Raw genomic sequence first — 22,441 nt, 5'->3', positions numbered from 1 at the left:
TGAACCAAGATGGGAAACAAATGGCCAAAGAGAAGCGCAGGAGAACCAGGTGCAACAGCTCACATCATTATGGTTTAAACCCCATCTGTCACATCTCAGGTTGCACATTTTCCTGAAGCACGCCCATTGCAGATTGAATAATAAACTAGGCCAATGCCATAAAGGCACATTGAGAGTTTTGAAATGTGGTTTGGATTGGCTCTCTTCTTCATTCTTGTACAAGTTTGTCAGAAATTTCTGAAAGCTGAGTGGGAGATTGACAGTCTGCCTAGAGAGAGAGAAATATACATATATATATATTTGCTTAACTAGCTCAGTTTGGATTATTAATATATTGAGGTAAAATGACTGAAATGGCATATTTGAACCTTGCAGAATACACTTTGGTTGGAAATCTGATGGCTTGCAGAATCCTCAGTACTCTTGCTTGACATTTGCTGCAAATTTCATTCAAATTAGTATTGCTTTGTTGACTTGTGGAAATCTTCTGCTTCAGTAAAATATTGATTTCAAATTCATATTTTAATATCTTTGCCAACAATGAACAATGGGCTTATAAATGTTACTTCCCTGTGAAGGTAGTTGGGATTTAAAAAAAATATCTCCCCATCAGATGACCCATTAAATTATTAGAAAATTGTTGCATCACAATGGAGTTAATTGACAATTTAAAATGTAACTAATTGTCAGTATTTTGCAGTTGATATCATTTTGGTCATCACATGCAATCAGGATCCGTTTTGTGAAGGTCACAGACAAATGAAACCGTGCTTGTCCCATTATCCGTGACTTGATTATCTTCTGCGATTCTGCACCACCTCTGAGGAATATGTGGATATTGAAACATCAGCCCTCCTGCCCAGCGGAACAAGTGGACATCCAAAGTTACTGGGATATTGACATCCCGTCTCCAAGCTGAACTGCTCAGCAAGAAGGAGGAGTCCAAATGAAACTGAAGTCAAGTGGGAATTAGATGGAGGTGGAGTTGGAAGGTGAGATGAAAATGTTGTGACAGCTTCAGTCCGACCTGAAGTAAAGGAGGATGGGCTGTGGACATTGAAGACCAACTCCTTCAGCCTCTCAAGTGGTTTGATGCAGCCTTGGTGGAATAATGAATAGTTTCTGAATAATTTTATTCTCTCATAGTCAACAGTGAGGATTTTCAATGTTTTCACAGTTCCCTGTTCTGTTTGGAATATGTTTGATTTTAAACAATTGGAAACAAATGAATATTTTTCCCACATACAAGACAGAGGCAATATATGGATTGTCAGTGGCAAGCAACAATTTGTATTGGGGTGGCTCGGTTAGTGTAGTGGTTAGCGCAATGCCTTTACAACATCAGTGATTGGGACCGGCATTCTAATCCCACACTGTCTGTAAGGAGTTTGTACGTTCTTCCCTTGACTGCGTGGGTTTTCCCGGGGGGCTCTGGTTTCCTCGCACCATTCAAAACCATTCAAAAATTGTGTGGCATGGACTTGTGGGCCAAAACGGCCTGTTACATTGCAGTATGCCTTTTTTTAAAATGTAAGTGTGAGCAGTGATTGTCTTCAAGAAGAGAGAGCATAACAGTTAAATCACCTCCACATGACTCTTATTCTATCTGAATCTCCCACTGTTGAGATCCATACAACCACAGATCACTGCAGCACAGAAACAGGCTCTTCATCCCATCTAGTCTATGCTGAATTATTATTTTGCCTTGATCCATGGAATGTGCCTAGTCTGTCACCCTCCATACCCCTCCCATCCATGTACCTTCTCATGTTTCTTTTTCAATCTTTTTATTGCTTTCTAACATATGCAAAATACCTAAGTACATAATGTAATGATGATAAATTAATATCAAATAACAGTGAACAAGGTACATAGTACATTTGAACCCATGTTATTAAATGTTAAAAAAAGACGTATGCTTCTAATCTAAAAATCAAACCCCACCCTATGAGAGTCACTGGCCAAATTAAGGAGTTCATTACTGATAGTAACATTTACGGGGTCATGAAAAAAAAAGATCAAAACTAATTGATCTGCAAGTTTTGAAAATAATTAAGAAGGAAAGTTAAGATCCATTGCAGTCATAGAACACCTAATCTTTTCTAGAGCCAGACCTGCCATCACATCCGACAGCCCTTGAGTCTGAGTAGGAGGGACAGCATCTTTCCATCTCTGCAAAATGGTCCTTCTAGCAATGGGGGAAGTAAAACCCATGGCATGGGAATGTGAAACAGTCAGTATTAAATCCAATGACCCATTCACTCCAAAAATAGCAATGAAAGGGCTAGGATTCAAATTAATTTTAAGAGCAAACAATAAGGTGCATAATGCCCACTGCCGAAAATTAAAGAGAGAAGGAAAGCCAAAACATATGATACAGTGTACCTTCCTCAGTTATGCATTTTTCATATTTAGAATAAATATTAGGATATAATTCAGCTAACTGAGCCTTAGAAAATTGAACCCGATGGACTACTTTAAATTGTATTAATGAATGCCTAGCACAAAGAGAAAATTAGTTAACACATTTCAGAATAGAATCCCAGGTAGTTTCGGCAAATGGTTATTGAAAATCTTGTTCCCATAATTTCTTAATATCACCCAGCGAACTATCCCTAGATCTTAGAAATAACCCATAAAGGGCAGAAAGTATTCTTTATGATTAAGTTTTAAATTGTATAATTCCCAATTATATAATTTATAATTGTAATTACATAATTTTTAAAACCTTGAAATTCATGCTCATTCCACACGCTTGCCACTCTGCTTGTTCCCGTTAAAGATTTCACCTTTCACCCTTAACTCATGTCCTCTAATCCAAGAGACTTCCAATTTTCTCTCTTCACTACTGGGAAGATTCATCAGGTTCAAATGACGTGACTTCTGAAAATCCAGCCGAATGCACCTTGTCCCAAACATTTTAAAAGCATTTTTCAAGCTTGCAATGATGTTCACTTACAACTGGATACAGTATAAATTCCTTTTGACTAATTATGGTTAGTGTTCAAATGATTAAGTGATTAAATTAATTATAGCAAGTATATTTAGCAATACAATATGGATTGCTCTAGAAAATGGATATTTTTGTCTCAGAGAAATCAGCTGATGGTCAGATTGCCTGCGTTATGTTGTCGACACCCTTGATGAGTTATTGGAGATCATGGAGTGTGCAGAAACCCAGCTCCTCGAAAAATTCCTGCTGGAAGGAGAAACTTGTCTGATGGGAATGGCAACAAATTGCATTGACAGAATTGAGCAATTGTGAGTAAATCAGGCTGTTTCCACAACTTGTTATCAAATGGAAAATTTATTGTTCCTTGTCCAATAGTAGGTAGATAACCTTTGCTTGTGAAATTAATGTTGGCCTAATGTGGGGTTCATGATGTTATGCAATATTCAGTCACGTGTCGCTTAATGTCCACAATACATTCTGTGAAGTAGGACATTACATGATTTGGATTTTGTGTGTAGACCATATTATATACTGGGGAGAGGTGATTAGAAGTGGCATGGGTGCCAGGGTAATTCCGACACAGCAACATTTGATGCTGTGGAATTCCTACTTTGGAATAATTGTAGCAGTACATTTTTACCTGCTATGCCACAGCTTCGAACATCATTGATTTTGTATTGGAATATGGCACCTGGAGAAATGGACTCAGGCTTATTTTCTGCAACATTTCTGCTGGATGCCTGGAGTTCTTCAGTCTTGTGGCTATGGGTCTGCCAGTGTATGTGACAAGAAGCATTTTGCAGTAATGTGAAACAGCGTCTGTGACTGAGAAGATCACTGAATGAATTGAGCAAGTTCAATTGTGGGAGAAAAGTCTGCTACTTTCCATTCTCCAATTGGGGTTTCTGAATGGACATGTATGCAGTTGGACGTTTAGCGGTGCATGACTGCAATCACAGCGACCAAGCAGCAAAGGTTCCAGAAAGAGGAGTTTTGCAATTCATTCGTTGTTGTAAGAGTTGCTGGCAAGACCTGAATTTGTTGTATAGTATTTCTTAGAGTGGTGTGTGTCTGTGGCAGATTGCAGGGGAGTGGTCAAAGCAATTTTGATAGTGTTTCAGAGGGTTTTAGTCATATGAACATAGAGGTATATAGATCACACTGAGGCAGTTAAACATCAGGTTCAGCATCATTTTTATAATTTAAAAATTTAAATTTTTAAATGATGACAGTTAAATTTAGTCTTGTGTTTCTTCTCAAATTAATTCACTCCACTTGTGCTTTTGACTAAACCAATTGCAGAACCAATGATATAATTTGTGTGCAGAGTTGGAAATGCCCCCGCCCCCAATTATTTTCCATTCATGCAGTTTAAATTTGAGGATTTGTTTAAGATGTAATACAGGTAATTCAGAAGTCTGGCTTTCTGCAAGAGATCAGAATTCAGAAGCAGTCACCATGCAGGGAAATTTAAAATCAGTTTGCTGAATAAAAATTTGTGATGAAACATCTGGATTAATATTTGTCATGAAGTTATTTAATTGTCCTTTTAAGTCCTCTGGACACAAATCATAAAGGCAAGGAACCTGCCATCCTTACATGGCTTGCCTGCATGTAAATTTCGATCCATCACAATGTAATAGATTCTTATTAGCCCCTAAACCAGTGAAACCAGTCTCTTAATCATCACGAATAGGCAATGAACATAGAATACGAATAGGCCCTTCAGCCCACAATATCCGAACTGAATGCTGATTTGTGCATCCATAATCCAAATGTTTCATCTCAAATTTTTATTCAGTAAACTGATTTTAAATTTCCCAGCAGTGATGACTGCTTCCAAACTCTTGCAGAAATCCAGACGTCCTGCATCTTAACCAAAGCCCCAAAGTTAAACTGTCTGTATGGGAAGATAATTGGAGGGATGTGCGCAGATGAGTTATGTAATTGGTTCTGTAATGGGTTTAGTCAAACTTAAACTGTCTGTATGGGAAGATAATTGGAGGGATGTGCGCACACATGAGTTGTTATTGGTTCTGTAATGAGTTTAGTCAAATGCACAAGTGGTTTGGAAAAGGTAAATGGAGTGATTAATTTGAGAAGAAACACATGACTAAATATAATTGTCCAAGGAATTATAAAAAATGATGTGAAACGTCAGCTGAAATAGGCTGACAGCAGATTGTGTTTGTTCTTGGACCTCATGGTATGAAACAAGGTGACACTTTGCACCAGTCTGAGTTCTTCATATTTGAAGATGAGTTGATTATCTTGCCCCACTTCCCCAACATGATGACTGACCTTATTTCACAGAAGGTTAGAGTATGTTTTGAAAATATAATTGGAAGAGCTTTGAATTTATAAAATGTCATTTGTGTTGAGACATTGTGGGGAAGAAAATGGGATGAGGAGCTGGAGAATAGAGAAGGGCACACTTGGGTAATTGCACCAGTAGGAATGCATGGAAGATGCCAATATGTACTCTCCATTTAAAAATAAAATAGCTGCATATGTTGGATTTGAACTTTGCTTGTTTGCATGGGTCAGCAGTTGAAAGGGTTAAGAACTTCGAATTCCTGGGTGTCAAGATTCTCTGAAGATCTGTTCTGGACCTAACGGGTCGATGCACTCACGAAGAGGGCTCACCAGCAGTGATACTTCATGAGGAGTTTGAAGTGATTTGGTATGTAATCAAAGTCTCTTGCAAATTACTACAGGTGTGCTGTGGAGAGCATTCTGATTGGTTGCATCACTCTCTGGTATGAAAGTGCCAATGTACAGGACAGGAACAGGCTACAGAGAACTGTGACCGCTACCAACAGCATCATGGGCATCAGTCTTCGAGGACATCTACAAGATTTGGTGTTTTAACAAAGCAGTTTCTATCCTTGAGGACCCTCATCACCCAGACCATGCCCTATTCACATTGGTACCATCAGAAAGGAGGTACAGGAGCCTGAACCCACCACCTATTTCATCTAGGCACCCTCCAACCAGAAGCCATTAACTCTACCATCAATTTATGTTAGGCTGAACCCCCACCCCACCCCCTCGTCTCTCTCACTCACTATCTCTTCATCTCTTCTCTTCCAGCTCCCGACCCCCTGTTTCTCACTCTTTCCCAATCCCTCTGTCTCCTTTCTTCTAGCTCTGCTTTGATGGAGCTACAACCCCAATTCTCAGATTTTCTTTCCCACCCTCCTGTCCATGTCTACCTTTGGCCTCATGCCCATTGGCCTGTGCTCCTCCACCTGGCCCTTCTTCTCGCCTCCCTTGACCTTTGTATTCAGATGCCTGCCTGCTTTTCGCTCGTTCCTTAAGGAGGGCCTGGAACGTTGGTTATACAGTATATCCTTGCCTTTGCTGCAGGGCCTGCTGAGTTTCTCCAGCACTTTTGTGTATTTAATTAGAAGGACCGTTTGGGGGAATGGATCTGGAAAGCATGAAGTCATGGGCATTATTGTCTGATGTTGGTTGCTATGTGCAGTATTTGGCTCTCCATCACCAATGTATTCTTGGATAAAGTACCAATGGATTTGGAAGGATGATATACTGAACAGGATTTAAAAAATGCAACAGGTTGTATCACCAGAAATGAGTAACTGAGGGATGAACCAAGGGAAATCTTAAAAATTGTTTGCTTGGGTCAGAAATATTAAAATGATCCCCACAGGTCTAAGATGGTTACTAATAAATCTACTTAAGATTTTGGCAGAAAATGACATTCCCAGCATGTAGTGAGACTATAAAACTTGCTCTCCTTGGGAGTGGTTCATATATTTATAGGAGCAAACCTGGATAATAAAACCAGAAGGAGAGCGCATTTGCAGTTGGCTTTCATGAGGTAGGGTGGAAGATGTCTCACCTGGAGCATAATCACTGGAATAAACCAGTTGAGCTGACTGGCCTTTTTCTCTGCCCTAAATTCTGTCTAATCTGACTTTGGAGTCCTGATGAAAGTCATAAGTTGGTCATGCTGGAAAGATTCAGATTATATTACAGCTTTGTAGTGACAATGAGATTACAGTCCAATGAGATGATCATCCAACAGGTTTATTTACTGCAATTGAAAGAAAATATGGACTAGATGGTTAATTTAGACACTATGAGCAAAAATAAATAAAAATTCTGGGTGGGGGTAAAATGTGAACATTGAGGTTTTTCACTTTCCTAAAAATTTTGCAGATTTGCAGGTCTTTGTTAAAAGTTCCATGAGTACTATCGGAATGACAAGTTAATGAGCAATATGTCCTCAAGATTCAGCATCACTTTTGCCCTCCTGTTGTGCAGAATACTGCAACATGGTGATAAATTTGCTGAAACAGAATTTTGCAAGTAAAAATGGCACTTTATGCAATGCACCTGCTTCTTTTTAATTAAAAAAAATTAGACATATGGCACATTAACAGGCTATTGCAGTCCACAAGTGCGTGCCACCCCAATTTAAATCCAATTAACCTGCACCCCCCGGTACCTTTTGAACAATGGGAGGAAACAGGAGCCACCGTGGAAAACCCACACAGAAGAGGAGAATGTACAAACTCCTTATGGGGGATTCGAACCCCCGGTCCCGATCACTGGCGCTGTATAGACATTTCACCAACCGCCACGCCCACCGTGGTACCCTCCTTCCAGAAAAGTTAATTTTATATTTGCACTGAAACATCGATCCTAGCTGAAGAATCCATTTCAGTTGCTAAAGTTCAATTCACAGTCTGAATACTTTTCAAATTTGCATAATTTTATCTTTTGAATAATGTCTCAAAGAGTACAGAGTTGTCTGGCAAGGCTGATGCACAAGGTCAAATGGTTTTTGATATTTTTGATTCCATAGTTATGGCCATAAACTATAAGCAGAGACTGTCATAACTGCTTTGACTGTTAATACTACTTTAAATATTTTATTTGTTTTTTTCCATAAATATACATAGCAATCTCTCTAATATCAAAGTGTTTTATACATATCTCTCTATATAGATATATATAGAGAGATATGCATGTGTGCTTTTAAAAAATAATTTTTCTTACACAAAACAACCCCTCCCCCTTCCTTTTCACAATATAAATCCACACACTATCAGGGCTCACATTTATGTTGACCATTAAAAAAAAACACTCAATGGAGAAGTCCCTTGCATTTATACTGTAGCAGCATCTTTTTATTATTGTAGCTAATAATTAGGTCCCTATATAATCTCAATATGGCTGCCATATCTTAATAAATATGTCATTTGATCTTAAGTTGTAAGTAATTTTTTCCATAGGTATGCAGCTATTCATCTCAGCACTGCTATATATAGAGGGGAGTTGGATTTCCAAGTAATCAGAATACATTTCTTAGCCCCTGCTAAGGCTATTTTTAACAAATGAAATATGGAATTTAGTTAATTTATTGCTTATTTCTATAAAGTTGCCTAAAAGGTAAAGCTCCAGGTTGGAGGTGAAGGCCACCCCTTTTATCCTTGTTACTATTTCAGTAATATCCTGCTAGAAAGGTCTCAAATAGCATGTAAGAACATTCCTATTTCTGTCCCACCCCAAACCACATCTCCGATATTTCAAATTTTGATTTATGCAACTTCTGTGGTGTGAGATATAATTGGTGTAGGAAATTGTATTACACTAGTATCTTGCATTTATAATTGACTTTATGCTATCCAAACCCCAATCAGGCCAAAATCTTTCCATTATTGCAACACCTAGATCCGACTCTCATCTCTCTCTTTTGAGCTCTGTAAACCTGATTTTGCACTTTCATTCTGGAGAGTGTAGTACATCTTAATTGAGATGTATTCCCCAGTCAAATCATTTGTTCCATTTCACTAATTTCAGGTGGGGCCAAGTTTGGCCCCCATCTTTATCCTAGCTGGTGAAAAAAAAAGAGAGCCACATTAACTACTCCATATTTATTTCTTAATTGCTCAAAGGGCATGTGAGCCTTCAACATAAATCATTAACATATCTTATTCCTTTGTCATACCATTAATGCAATATTTTATTACCCAGATTCATAGGGCAGCAATGCATTGTTGCATAATGATGTTCTTAATGATATCCCTGCTTTTTTTCTAATACACTCATTTATTTCTTGCTATATTCTAATCATATGGAATAATATAGGGTTATCCATCTTTTTAGTTATTTACTTAACATTCCACTTGTAAATTAAGTCCTTTGCTATCCCCTCTTCTATTGAATTCAATCCCATTTGGATCTAAGGGGGGGGGGGGGACTGACTTCTTTGAAGATTGATTAAAAATCTTGCTTGTGCTGAAAAATCATATCCTCCCAGTTTATAATCCCATGTTAGCTTTTCCAATAGAAAAGTCCCTTATCATTATTTAATAATTTAACAAAATTGTTAGGTCATGGAAAAGGCAATATTTGAAAAACGATACTGGAATCTTGGTATCACCTTCATTTTAATACATTTTAATCTTCCCACTAAAGTAATCGGCAAGTCTTTCCATTTCTCTATATCTTTTTTCTATAAGAGGAGTGTAATTACATTTGAATGTCCTTATTCCTAAATATTTGATTCCATTTGAATCTGCTATATTTTTGATATCTTTCATAATCAAAATTCATCAATGGCATTATCACACTCTAGTCCACATTTATTTTATAGCCTGATACTCTTACATATTTTTCTAATATTGTTTGTAATTTTATTATGGATTCAGCTGGGTCAAATGTATATAATGGCACATCAACAGCAAATAAGCTAATTTTATCTTCCTCCTGAACAACTTTGTAGCGCTTAATATCTGGATTTTTCCTTATAATCTCCACCCTTGGTTCAATAACTAGGATAAAAAGCACTGAGGACATAAGACACCCCTGTCTACTCAATCTAATTAAGGGAAAATCTGCGGACATCTGATGATTAGCTATAATTTTGGCTTGTAGTTTATGATAAAAAAAAGATAATTCTAAAGAATCAAATGCTTGTTATGCATCTGGGGAGACTGTTATACTTGGATTCAACTTTCATTTTGCCATATTTATTATGTTAAATAGTCAACCCAGAATGTCTTCCTTTAACAAACAGCACTTGATAAGTTTGTATTAATTTTGGTAAATATTGTCCCAGACTTTTAGCGAGCACCTTTGCAATACTTTAGCATCAGCATTCAGAAGTGATATAGATCTATATGATGAAATCTTTAATGGGTCTCTACTTTTCTTCAGAAATGCTGTAATTATAAAAGTTGTGACTGATTCTGGGAGGGTTTGAATCTCCACCACTGGTCCAATTTATCCATCATTAGAGATGTCAATAAATCTTTAAATTTTCTGTAGAATTTGGGAGGAATCCCATCCTCCTCCAGAGATTTGTTATCTTGCAAAGTGCCCAAAGCTTTCTCAATTTCTTCTCTTGTGAAAGGGGCATCAAAATAAACCTGTTCTCTATTTTTTTAATTTTGGAAGTTCAATATTAGTTAAAAATTGATCCTTCTCATTTTCATTTCCTATTAATTCTGATTTATATATTTCATATAATATTGTATAAATTTTTAAATTTATTTTATGTTATAATATCAGCCTCTGTTTTTATTGCATTTATCATCCTAGATGCCTTTACCTGCCAAGATAAAACTTTGTGCCTGTACTTCCTAATTCATAATAATTTTATTTAGTTTTTTATTCTCTAATAATCTGTTTTCCTCATTACCCCATTCTTTGATATTCTTTTTCCAGTTTCATTACATCTTTTTCTAAATCATCCAGCATTGTAGCATATTCTTTCAAGATTTTTTTGTATGAGATCATTTGTCCTCTTAACTAAGCTTTAAGTGCATCCTATATTAAAACGCTATTATCAGTAGAAGATTAGTTTTACAAAATAGTCTATCTGTAACTTAATAAACTCTCAAAAGTCTTTCATTTTCAACAGCATGGTATTTAGACATCATCAATATACAATTAATTGTTTTTGCATTATTGTAATAGTTACATTTGAATGATCTGATAAAAGTCTCACCAAATATTCAATTTTTACCACTACTTTTTAACCAGGCTGACACTAAACACAAATCAAACCTTGAATATGAATCATGTACCCTTGAGTGCATGCCTCCATATATCAATTAAATTTATGTGCTTCATACATGATAGTCTTTTTGCAGCTTTTGCCCTGATTACTGATCTGGCTGATTTATCCAGTATTGGGTCTAGACAGAAATTGAAATCTCCTCCGACCAGTATATTTTGACTTCCCTCTGCTGTTTTTTTTTTAAAGATATCTTTCATAAAGCCTTCATCATCATAATTTGGTGCTTAGATATTCATAAAAGTCCATAAGTCTGCATAAATTTTGCAATGTGTCATTATAAATCCTCTGGCTGGGTCTCTTGGTGTCTCTTCTATTATTATTGGTCTATTTTTGTGAATTCAAATCACTACTCTTGCTTTTGAGCCAAATGAAGATGATATTACTTGTCTCACCCATTTTTTAAATTTTTTAAAATGTTCTGATTTGGTAAGATGTGTTTCTTGTAGAAAGGCACCACCTGCCTTTAATATTTTTTTCACTTTTTCATTTATTCCATTAACATTAAGACTAATAAATGTTAATGTTTTATCCATATCCAGTTTTAATCTAATATTGTTTAACAATAAAATCTTTTTGATTGTTTAAAGAATAGATCTTTCCCCCTTTATAAAAAAATGCATGTGATGTCCATACTTTGATGGTGACATAAACAGGATACCCCAAAAGCCCACGGAATCTCTTGCGAAAGAAAAAAAGCCCTCCCTTTAGTGCCATTTTTAAAAAAATACTTCTCTCTGGACACCATTCTCCCCTTTAGACTGGAGTCTCTATTCTCTTACTACTTTTCCAAAGTTTTCACTTTACTGAGATGTCCATGAACAGGTCAAGAAAATTTCCTTTTCAATATTAAATACATGATGGTTTAAAATTCTAACTTTTCCCATTGTAAACATTCTTCACAATCTTCTTCTTTGGAAACTAGTCTTTTCATAAGCCTCGCAAGATCTCTTCCACTTTGTTCTTAGTCTTGAAATATTGCCAATTACTTTCTGCTACTTTGACCCTCAGAATCGCAGAGTATAATGAGTATTTCAAGTTTTTAGAACACAGTTGTCTTTTTACATTGTCAAACTCTTTCCTTTGCTTAATCAAAATAGGACTAAAATCTTGAAAAAAATAACACTTTTTCATGGTTAATCTTGGGTGGGCCATTATTTTATTAAAGTATTCATATGCTGCTCCCAGAATTGTCTCATGATCCTGGTAACTCAAGACTTAACAGGACTGGTCGCTGATTGCAGGCTCTCCTGAGTCCAAGGGTCCAGTGAGCCTTTTCAATATGCAGTTTTTCTCTGAATTTGTCTTCTCCCATCCCTTCTTTCAGCCTGATAATTTGAACATTATTTTGTCTGCTAAAATTCTCCATGTGGTCGATCTTGTCCAGCAGACCTTGTCTGTCTGACTCCAATTTCTTTGCATCTTTTTCCAAAGCTTTTAGCTTGACTTGTGTTTTTACCATCTCTTTCTGCTTGGTTCATTCTTTCCATTAAGTCTTCAATGATTTCTTTAATTTCAGTCAACCTTTCAGACATGACTCTCATTATAGTTTCGGCACCTGCAAATTGATTGCTCAAGTTTTCCATTTCTCCAAGATAATGTTTTAATTCCCTAGTGGTCAACTGGTCCCGAGACCACTCTTACACTGCTCCCTTTTGGGCTTTAACTCGATGTTCGTGCCTGAGTAGAAACTTCCTCTGCTTTTGTTTTCTGCTGTCTTGGTCTCTGGGTACTTTCTTTGTCCTTTTTTTGGTGAAAAAAAATCTTAATTTTAAGATTTTAACCATCTTTGATACTCTTCACGGTAACCTCGATCAAAGCACATCTAAGTCCTTCACATGGCCACGCCCCCTGACTCATAACCCTTGATGTTGTGATGGAGAAATTTTACCTGCCTTCAGGGCTGAATTATTGTGAATTGGTGGTGTGGTGCATGGGAGTTGGTGATTTCTCCTGACCACTAGAGGGTGTCAGAAATGAATGCTCCACTTCAGGTTAGATGCAAAATGGATGACCCATGACGGTGTGAGTTGTTTACAAAATATACTTAATTCAAAAGAACTCAAGTTTCTTTATTGCAATAAAAGAAACATCACATGGTACCAAGAGTTGGTATTAGCAGGAGATATGGAAAATGTGAAGCCTCCTGACACGAAGAATTGGATGGGGAATGTCGACCACAAGAGGCAGTTGTTCAAACAATGATTCATGCTGGATCTGCAAGCCATTGGACTCTATATCAAACCAGATAAATGGAAGATTCTGCTGCTACTTACCATGGTGGGACTTTGAGCATTAGAGTTTTCAACACATTGCTTTTGCCCAGGCCAATGACCAGGGCAAGTTCGACAAGGTTATCAAGATGTTTGATGAATACTGCTCACAAAAGAAAAATGAAACTTTGAGAGGTACATGTTTTTCTTGCATACACAGCTGCAGGCAGAGAGCTTTGATACTTTAAAAAAAAACTGACTTGAAAATGAAAGCAAGAGCATACAATTTTGGATGGCTGCAAGATTCATTGATCTGTGATCAAATTGTGTTCCGAATTATTGACAGGAATTTGAGAGAAAGGTTGCAATGAGGCTCAAGAGCTTACCTTAGCTGGAGCTGTGAAGATATGTCACACCAGTGAGTTCAGTCTGCAGCAGGCAAAAATAAGTTCGGTGAGGGTGCAAGAGCCATTGAAAATGAAGATGTCGCCAGAGCCACAGTGTCTGGACACACACATAAACAGAGAATGAGACATTGGAAACAACAAAAAGACAGAGGGACATTTAATTGTAAATGATGTGGCCCTCGACATGCACCAAAACAATGCCCCACTGATGGAAAGGTCTGCAATAAGTTTGAAGGACAAAAACACTATGCAATATTTTTCCAAAGGGAAACAAAACAGAAGTAAAGGTGCTCACACTATAAAAAGAAAACTGCCTTCAGCGATGCATTCTTTGTGGGCATGGTCGTGAGGAAGGTTACAAATCAACTGACTTTGAGCAGCCCAGCTTGAACAGAGTTGAGCAAGACAAGTGGATGGTGCCATTGCATGCAAATGAAGCAGATATTCCTTTCAGTTTGGACACAGGAACAAATTTGATCTGCAAGTGTTACCTCAGGGCAATGAATATAATCTAATTCTGTTCAGCTCCAGGTATACAATGGACTGCACATTGACATGAAAGACACTTGTAGACTCAAGGTGAAATTTAAATGAAAAGAGCACTAGATGGTCCTGACTCATTGCTTTGTGACAAAGCATGTGAAAACCTAGGCTTAGTCAAGAGGTTGTACCGTATTAACAGTGCCAGTGCACAGAACAGCATAGAGGAAATACTGGATCAATTTTCAGTCATCTTCAAGGGGTTTGGAGTGCTACCATTCATCTATAAGATACAGTTAAAGGAGATCGCACAGCCAGTAGTGCATTCCAGCACCTCTAAAAGATAAGCTCAAGCAGGAACTTGACCGAATGACATCATTAGAGGTCATAAAGAAAGTGGAGGAGCCCATAGAATGGGTGAATTCAGTGGTGTGTGTCAAAAAGAATAGTGACCTACACATGTGCATGGATCCAAAAGAGTTGAATGCCAATATAAAGCTGGAACATTATCAGATTCTGACCAGGGATGAAATTATAAGTGAAATGGCTGGTGCAAAGTCTTTTAAAGTTTTCACCAAATTACATGCATCTCACCGATTTTTGACGGGGTATGTGTGTAAATGGATGACTTGATCCTATGGGGATCCACACAAAAACAACACAACAAAAGGCTCTTCAAAGTGCCGCAACTCATCCAGAAATATGGATTAAAGTTAAACAGAGCAAAATGTCAGTTTGGTGTGAAGGAAATCACCTTTCGGCAAGATAAACTGTCAGAGGCAGGTATGGAGCCAGATAAGAGCAAGGTGAAAGCAATTCGAGAGATGCACATACCCACAGACCAAAAGGATATATTGAGAGTGCTGGGAAAGATCAATTTCATTGTTTTGGAAGATGGTTTAGTATGAATTTACCAATGTATCTGAGGAAGTTGGTACATGACAAATGTGAATTCAAGTGGACGGCCAATCACAAGGAAGAATGGGGATGACTGAAGACCATTTCAACTACAGAACCAGTGCTTTTGACATTCTTTGACCCATTCAGAAGGATGAAAATATCTACGGATGCTTCAAAAGATGGAATAGGCGCTGTAATAATTTAGGCTGTGGGAGAAGATTGGAGGCCAATTGCATACGCATCAAGGATAATAACCACATCTGAATGTTGATATGCGCAGATGGAGAAAGAGTGCTTAGATCTTGTCTATGGACTCAAGAAATTCCACAGCTATGTGTATGGTCTACCAACATTCATGGCAGAGACGGACCACAAGCTATTAATAGCAATAATCAAGAAAAATCTCAATGAGATGTTGCTGCGAATCCAAAGACTGACGATGAAGCTACAACATTATGCCTTTGAGTTAGTGTGCACACTGATGCGTTTTCCAAGTCAAGAATGCAGCGTGAAAGCAAAGATTAAGAGTTCCACAGAGACAGACGTGAATCTCCACATGAATATCATCACTGAATCTCTTCCCGTATCTGACATGAAATCCAAGCAGATCACAGCTAAAACAGAAAAGGACACAGTTCTACAGAAGGCCATTAGGAATCTGAATGTAGGTTGGCATAGGGGTGAATGTCAGCTATTCTACAACATCAGAGCAGAGCTGAGTGTTGTCCATGGGCTTCTACTCTGAACAGAATTTAAATGAAAAGAGCACTAGATGGTCACTGCAACAAGAGATGCTGAAAAGGGTGCATGAGGGGCACCTTGGAATAGAAAAATTCAAGAGGAGGTCCAGAACTGCTGTTAATTGGCCAGGGATAAACGCCATCATCGACAGAATTGTCTCAGGCTGTGAGATCTGTTTGAAGCATCATGCAAAGCAGCCATGATCATCGTAATTGATTTTCCAAATGAGTCACAGCAGAAAGTTGGGACTGATCCGATGGAAAGAATTACCTGCTGGTTATTGACTATCTTTCGAAGTATCCTGCCTTCCCAATATGTCTGGTGCCTGCGTGATCAAGCACGTGAAATCAATTTTTGCAAGACATGGAATTCCTCAAATCGTCTACAACCTAGTTTATATTATGTTGCTATTTCCTTGCTTACAGGATGACTCTTGAACTGAAGTATAATTTTCTTTTATAATTTTTGTAGTGACCTTGTTAAACCTGTGCTTGGCTGCTATAGACAGATCAGGGCATTGGGGAAGATTGTTCCTCCTCTATTGCTGTGGCACTGAAAGAAATCTCCCCCATCTGAGTAAGACAATGCATCAATTCACTCGAACATTTGCCAAAAGAAATGTTTCATGCATTCAACAGAGGGTCTTCACATCCTTCATGAATGCATTTTTTTAAAATTGAAAGCTCAGTAATTCAACAAAGCACCAAAATCTTTGCAGGTCATCTTCAAATTTTCCCATCACTTTGTGCATCGTGCCAGAACTTGAACCATGACCATTCTGTTCATTGACTTGTCCGCACACAACCCGAAGACCCAAGATAAATGTGTGAGCATAGTTCATTGTTCTTTTGCTTCTTTGAGTGACTGTCATGCCTGAACAAATGACCTTCTGCTTACTGTCTATATTTGTTGCTTGTGCTCTCTGCATCTTGATTTTTTTTGGTTGAACTTAGCATTACTTTGGACATCATGACAACTGCAGACAATATAAATGACAGGTAAATATGATTAACCCACCTGCCCTAAATCTGGCGGTTTTGGAACAAACTCGCACAGAAATCAACAGCGAACAGTAACCTTTCCTTGCATTTCCAATGCACCAACAATGCATATGGCTGTTCAACATCAAAAAATAGCAGGAGTAGATTTTAATTCCAAGAGGATTTCAGGCCAAGCCAGAATTGTCTTGAAAGAGAGTGTTTGTTGCTCGTCAATCTCACCTTGTGCCAGTTGAAGGAGGGCAGCAGGAATGGAATTAATATTGGAAGAGGTTCAAAGCAAGGGCCAGACGTGAGCATGAGATGTTCTTCCAGGGCCAGAAAAGAGGAATGTCCAAACTGGGAGACCAGAACTTTGAATGAAGCCTTGGGACAACCACTCTGATAAAGAAAGCTTTCATCTATTTTCCTTTCCCAACACTGCCAGTTGGGGTGTACTTTGCAGGGTAGCTGTTTAGCAAGTGGATGAATCCTGATTGAAACTTCTTGGGATTCATGCTTTGTTGTCTTAGAAGAATGAATAAAATAGGTGCCTAGCTCTGGCAAATGTGTCACGTGCTGACAACTGACAGCGTTAAAAATTTTTAAAAATGCCAAGTGGATGTGTTTATTTGAACCATATGCCTATTGTTTTTGGCTCGAAATCTTCCCCTTCCCCCAGCATACCATAGTGCGAGGCAACATCAGATAAATTGCCTTCTCCTTCATAAATTCTATAGGACAAGAACAGCTGATTGATGGAGAAATAAGATTTTGCTTGAAATGCATCCATTTATTCATTCCTTGAATGGCTGTGATTGTAATGTTCTTCCACTAGTTTCAAGAGTGGAAACGCATTTTCAGAGCAGTTTAAACACATCAAGCACCTGTTTGTGATGCTGTTGTTCTGATTACTTGAGAAGCATGACGTCACTCATTACTAACTTGATTAAATTAAAAATGCACCGAACAGAGGATTTAATTTCGCTTTTCGAAATGTTGAACCTTTCTAAATAAAAAATGTCCTGAAACAAATTCTACATATTAATGAAACAACAGGATAATAATTGTTGGTAAAATAACTCCGATATTAGTGCAAACACATTCTGCACAAAATAATGAGTTAATTCTTTGGCATTAGCTCATTATTAATATGCATTTATAAATATCATTCTTGAAGGAGTATGATTTTAATGTGTTGCAAAGTATGTTAAAATCAATGAAATAGAGAAGGAAAAACCAGAGAATGAACTTTTGGTGGATGTGAGTAAGTTTGTGGAGTCCCCATTGCCATCTGAGCGCCTTTTTACATTTTACTTTCAGGCGTCGTGTTACCGAAGTAAAGCCAATTATTCTTCACTTCCATTCAGCTGTCTTGTCCAAAGGTGTGACCCCCCACAGTTGATATCACAAACTTTCCGTCATTAATGGGAGTTGAATGGTTCATTAATGGCTTGCGAAGCAGGAAAGAATAATTATTGCAGAGGAGGCCCAGAATGAAGACTATTTGCCTTCATTCTGTGTTTTAGAATGGAGTGATCCCATGATTTTAACCACCTCCCTTGTTTTAGAACTGAGTGATCCCATGATTTTAACCACCTCCCTTGTTTTAGAACTGAGTGATCAGTTGTTTGCCCAAATAGGCTTGCTGTTTCCCCAGTCTTGTTTCCCCTAGACCAGTGGCTTTTCTCTTGAACAAATGAAGCTGTGATGGTGTCATAATATGGGTAATGCCTTGCAGTGTTCAGCCTTTTCAGGAACCGATAGAATCGAATCATGTGGTTGGTACCACAATCATGATGCGCACGTTTCCTTTTCACTGGAGAGCTCCAACACAGTCAGAAGAAAATTGCAAGCAGCAAATGAACTACAAAACACATCTTTGATCCAGCAGTGCTTGAGGGCTTGATGAGATTATGCAAAACAAAAATAAGATGAGCATTACCATGGTGATCACAAGTCAATCCAGATTCACAAGCTCACAAATTTCTTTGCCAAAATAAGGACCCCAACAATCTGTCAGTGTTTGGTAGCCACAGAGCTAGTTGCTCAGAAGAAGATGATTTGAAGGGTTCATGATACTGAAATAATAACCATGCAGTAATGTTCCAAATGAATAGGATGATTGATTGGAATCTGGATCCAAAGCCTCAAGTTGGAGAGAAATCATTGTTTAATTAATGGTAAAGATTATCCAAAGTGATTAGATATGAATCAATTGGGAAACCAGGCAAAGGGATGGCAGATGGAATTTAACCCGGATGAATGTGAAGTGATGCATTTCGGATGTTAAGCCAGGCCGGGGTGTACAGTGTGAATGGCAAGGGCCTGAGTAGTAGTGTCAGAAAGTGCGCATTGTTTCCAGAAAGTAGCAACATAGTTGGACAGGGTGGGGATGAAGGTGGATGACAGCCTTTATTAACTAGGGCATTGAGTATGAGAGTTTGGACATCAAGTTACAGTTGTGCAAAGCATTGGCTCGGCTGCACTTAAGAGTATTCCATGTGATTTGGGTTGCCATGCTTACACAAGGATGTCATTAAGCTTCAGATGGTGCAGAAAATTTTACAGGAATGCTTCCTAAACTTGGAGGGCTTAAGGCACTTGATAGATGGTATTGTTTTTCTCACAATGAAGGAGGCTGAGGGCAACCTTAGAGGTGTATTAGACAACGAGGGGCATTGATAGTTGCAGTTTAATTCTGAGTTGAGGAGTCTCAAGCGAGAGAACATAAGGTGAGAAAGAGTTTTGGGGTATCTATGGGGCTAGTGTTTCCATACAGAGGATTGTGGGCACATGGAGCAAGTTACCACAGGAAGGGGTCGAGTCAGGTCCAACATTTATCAATATCAAGGCATTTATCAATTGGAAAGGTTACGGGAGTGAAGAGATAAATGTAGATGGCATAGATGGGCATCTTGTTTGCCATGGATAAGTTGGGCTGAAGGTTTTCAGACTGTTTGACTCTGAATCTATAATTGCAATTCTGTTCATCTGACAGGGTGAATGAAGTTGAGAGAGAGAGAGTTTCTTACAGGGAATAAATACAATGAATTAATTTTTTTCTCAGTGCTCTCTTGGAAGTAAAAATTCATCAAATGGTCTGAAATGTCTTGATACTAAAAACAAGTTTATTATCCTTAATGCTCTAGAATGCACCAAAATTCTTGCTGTTGCTGAACTTGGTGGGCTGGGGTAGGAACAAAGCGATGAAAAGAAACTACATATGAAATAGGCAATTGAATTGAAAAGTCAACAAATACACAAGTAAAAAGAGAGAGAATAAATATTCACAGTTATAATGCAAAATAGAAGTGACTTTGTTTTCCGGATTTCTGAATGGCTGTGGAACCCTCTTAGATGTATTGGGCAATGTGAAAAGTCACATGAATACATTGTCTGCAGAATTCCAGTTACTATTATGGTGGCCGAAGAATGTGGGAATTCTTGGCATGAACGTTAGTCGGGTGATAAGAGAGCACAAGTGAAGGAAGGGCTTGGCAGGATTGTTTTTATGATTTGATTCCAAGGCTTATTTTCTCATTTCAACTCATCAAGGCAGTTTCAGCCACTCTCAGTTTTCATGTTTGGTGACTATCCTTGTGAAGTTCTGCTCTTCTGATTTACTTGCAACTCGACCATCTTCAGTAAAGGGCTCTCTTGCTATCTCCGTGCCATTATTTTGGAAGACCGATGAACCACATTTCTTGAGACATGCTGCATAAACGGAAGGATAATTGTTGCTCATTGTGGCAAGTTCCTCAAGTTCAAGTCTATTGTCATCTGACCACATATAAACTAGGCAAAACATGTTTCTCCCATCCATGGTGCAAGCATGCACCCACATAATACACAACATATATTAATTACAAATAATTAAAAATTATAATATAAATCAAATATGTATAAATAATTTAGAATATTTCTACAATATCATGTATCAAGGCCTGCAGATCATGATTTCTCTTCTGTCAGGATTGGTTTATGAGTTCATCTATTCAGGAGATTTATTTAGGAAATGTTCATGCTTGATGCAGGAAAACTATTCCAGCGAGTCAACAAAAGTGAAACTGAAATCTATTCTTACCAAACTATCAATGAGGAATGAGGAGCCAACTGGCAAGTTAAATGTAAAATTATGCATTTCTTGACTGAATGTTTCCAATGTTTTTGGCCAGATGAGCGAGTCAATTCTCAGAGCTGACAAAATAATTCTGATCTTGACAGTAGCCAGTGTCTTGTCCTTCCATAACTTAGTTAAACTTGGTTTATACTGTAGATACCATATTTTTGGTCCTTCCCAGGAATGTAGACCAGAGACAAAATAATAGCTGGAGAGAGGACAGAAACAATGTATCACAAGGATTGGCAGAGAAGTAGAGGGGATGGTATGACTCTGCTGGTAAGCAAGAATAATAAATTATTGGAAAGAAGGGACATGGGATGAGAGGAGATAGATTTCTTATGGGTTGAGATAAGGAATGGTAAAGGTAAAAGGACACCAGTGGTGTTCCACAGAGGTTGGTATTGGGCCACCTCTTTTTAAGTTGTATATAAATGATTTGGATTATGGAATAAATGGCTTTGTGGCTAAATTTGTTGATGATACCAAAATAGTTGTAGAGGAGGCAGTGTTAAGGATACAAAAAGGCTGCAGAGAGACTTCGAGAGATTAGGAGAAAAGACAAAGGGTTGGTAGATGAAATACAGTGTTTAAAAGTGTATGGCCGTGCATTTTGGTGGAAGGAGTAGTTGGCCAGACTATTATTTGGGTAGGGTGAAAATTCAAAATTCTGAGGTGCAACGGGACTTGGGAGTCCGCGTGCAGGATATCCGAAAGGTTGACCTTCAGGTTTAATCGGTAGTGAAGAAGGGGAATGTCATGTTGGCATTAACTTCTAGAGGGATAGCATATAAGAGCAGGGATGTAATGTTGAGTAGTGTATAGCGTTTTGGGCATCTTATTTGAGAAAAGTCCTGCTGGCATGGAGGAGGGTTCAGAGAAGATTTATGAGAATGATACCAGGAATGTAAGGGTTAGCATATGAGGAGCAATTGTCAATTCTGGGACCATACTCATTGGAGAACAGAAGGATGAGGGGGAACCTCATAGAAACATTTCAAGTGCTGAAAGGCCTGGACAGCGTAGATGTGGCAAGGATGAGAGGATTCTAGAGCAAGAGGGCATAACTTTAGGATAAAAGAACATCAATTTAAAACAGAGATAAAAGGGTGTTTACACTACCAAACTTTAAGAATTATTATAGAGCAGCCCAATTAAGATACCTATCAGATATTTTTCAAAGGTAAAAACCAGATTAGAGCTAGATAAAACAGGAGAGAAGGTACCTGAACATATACTATATAAATGGGAAGAAAAGCTGGTGCAACATAGGAATTCACCAGTACTGCACCATCTGCTCAACAGTTGGAAGAAGATTCACGTAGAAAGGAAAAAAACAAATTATCAACTACCAAAATTAATATTGACGCAAAATCAACTAATCCCTTTCACAATAGATAACCTTTCCTTTAGAGAATGGGAGAGAAAACGGATCAAAAAAATAGAAAATTGTTCTTCGGGAAATATATTATTATTTGGAGTACTGTGTACAGTTTTGGTCACCAAATTATAGGAAAGATATAAACAAAATAGAGAGAGTACAGAGAAGGTTCACAAGAATGTTGACAGGATTTCAAGGTTTGAGTTACACGGA

At 38.0% G+C, this 22,441-nt stretch overlaps 1 protein-coding gene across 3 annotated transcripts in view; it reads left to right on the top strand.

Moving 5' to 3' along the window:
* Nucleotides 1-688: 688 nt before the first annotated feature.
* The window catches only part of LOC138738944 (interleukin-1 receptor accessory protein-like 1), a 1,251,110-nt gene continuing 1,229,357 nt past the window's right edge, over nucleotides 689-22,441 (top strand). For 2 of the 3 annotated variants that reach the window (XM_069890175.1, XM_069890174.1), the window contains exon 1: nucleotides 689-992. The gene's annotated coding sequence lies outside the window, so the exon portion shown is untranslated. Of the gene's footprint in view, nucleotides 993-3,093; nucleotides 3,262-22,441 lie in introns of all 3 variants that reach the window. The other variant, XM_069890172.1, reaches the window with a different exon arrangement.

The sequence above is a fragment of the Narcine bancroftii genome, chromosome 7, assembly GCF_036971445.1.
Source record: "Narcine bancroftii isolate sNarBan1 chromosome 7, sNarBan1.hap1, whole genome shotgun sequence".
NCBI classification, from domain to species: Eukaryota; Metazoa; Chordata; class Chondrichthyes; order Torpediniformes; family Narcinidae; genus Narcine; species Narcine bancroftii.
Note: the sequence above shows the minus strand (reverse complement) of the source record. Positions and strands in the feature narration are given on the sequence as shown.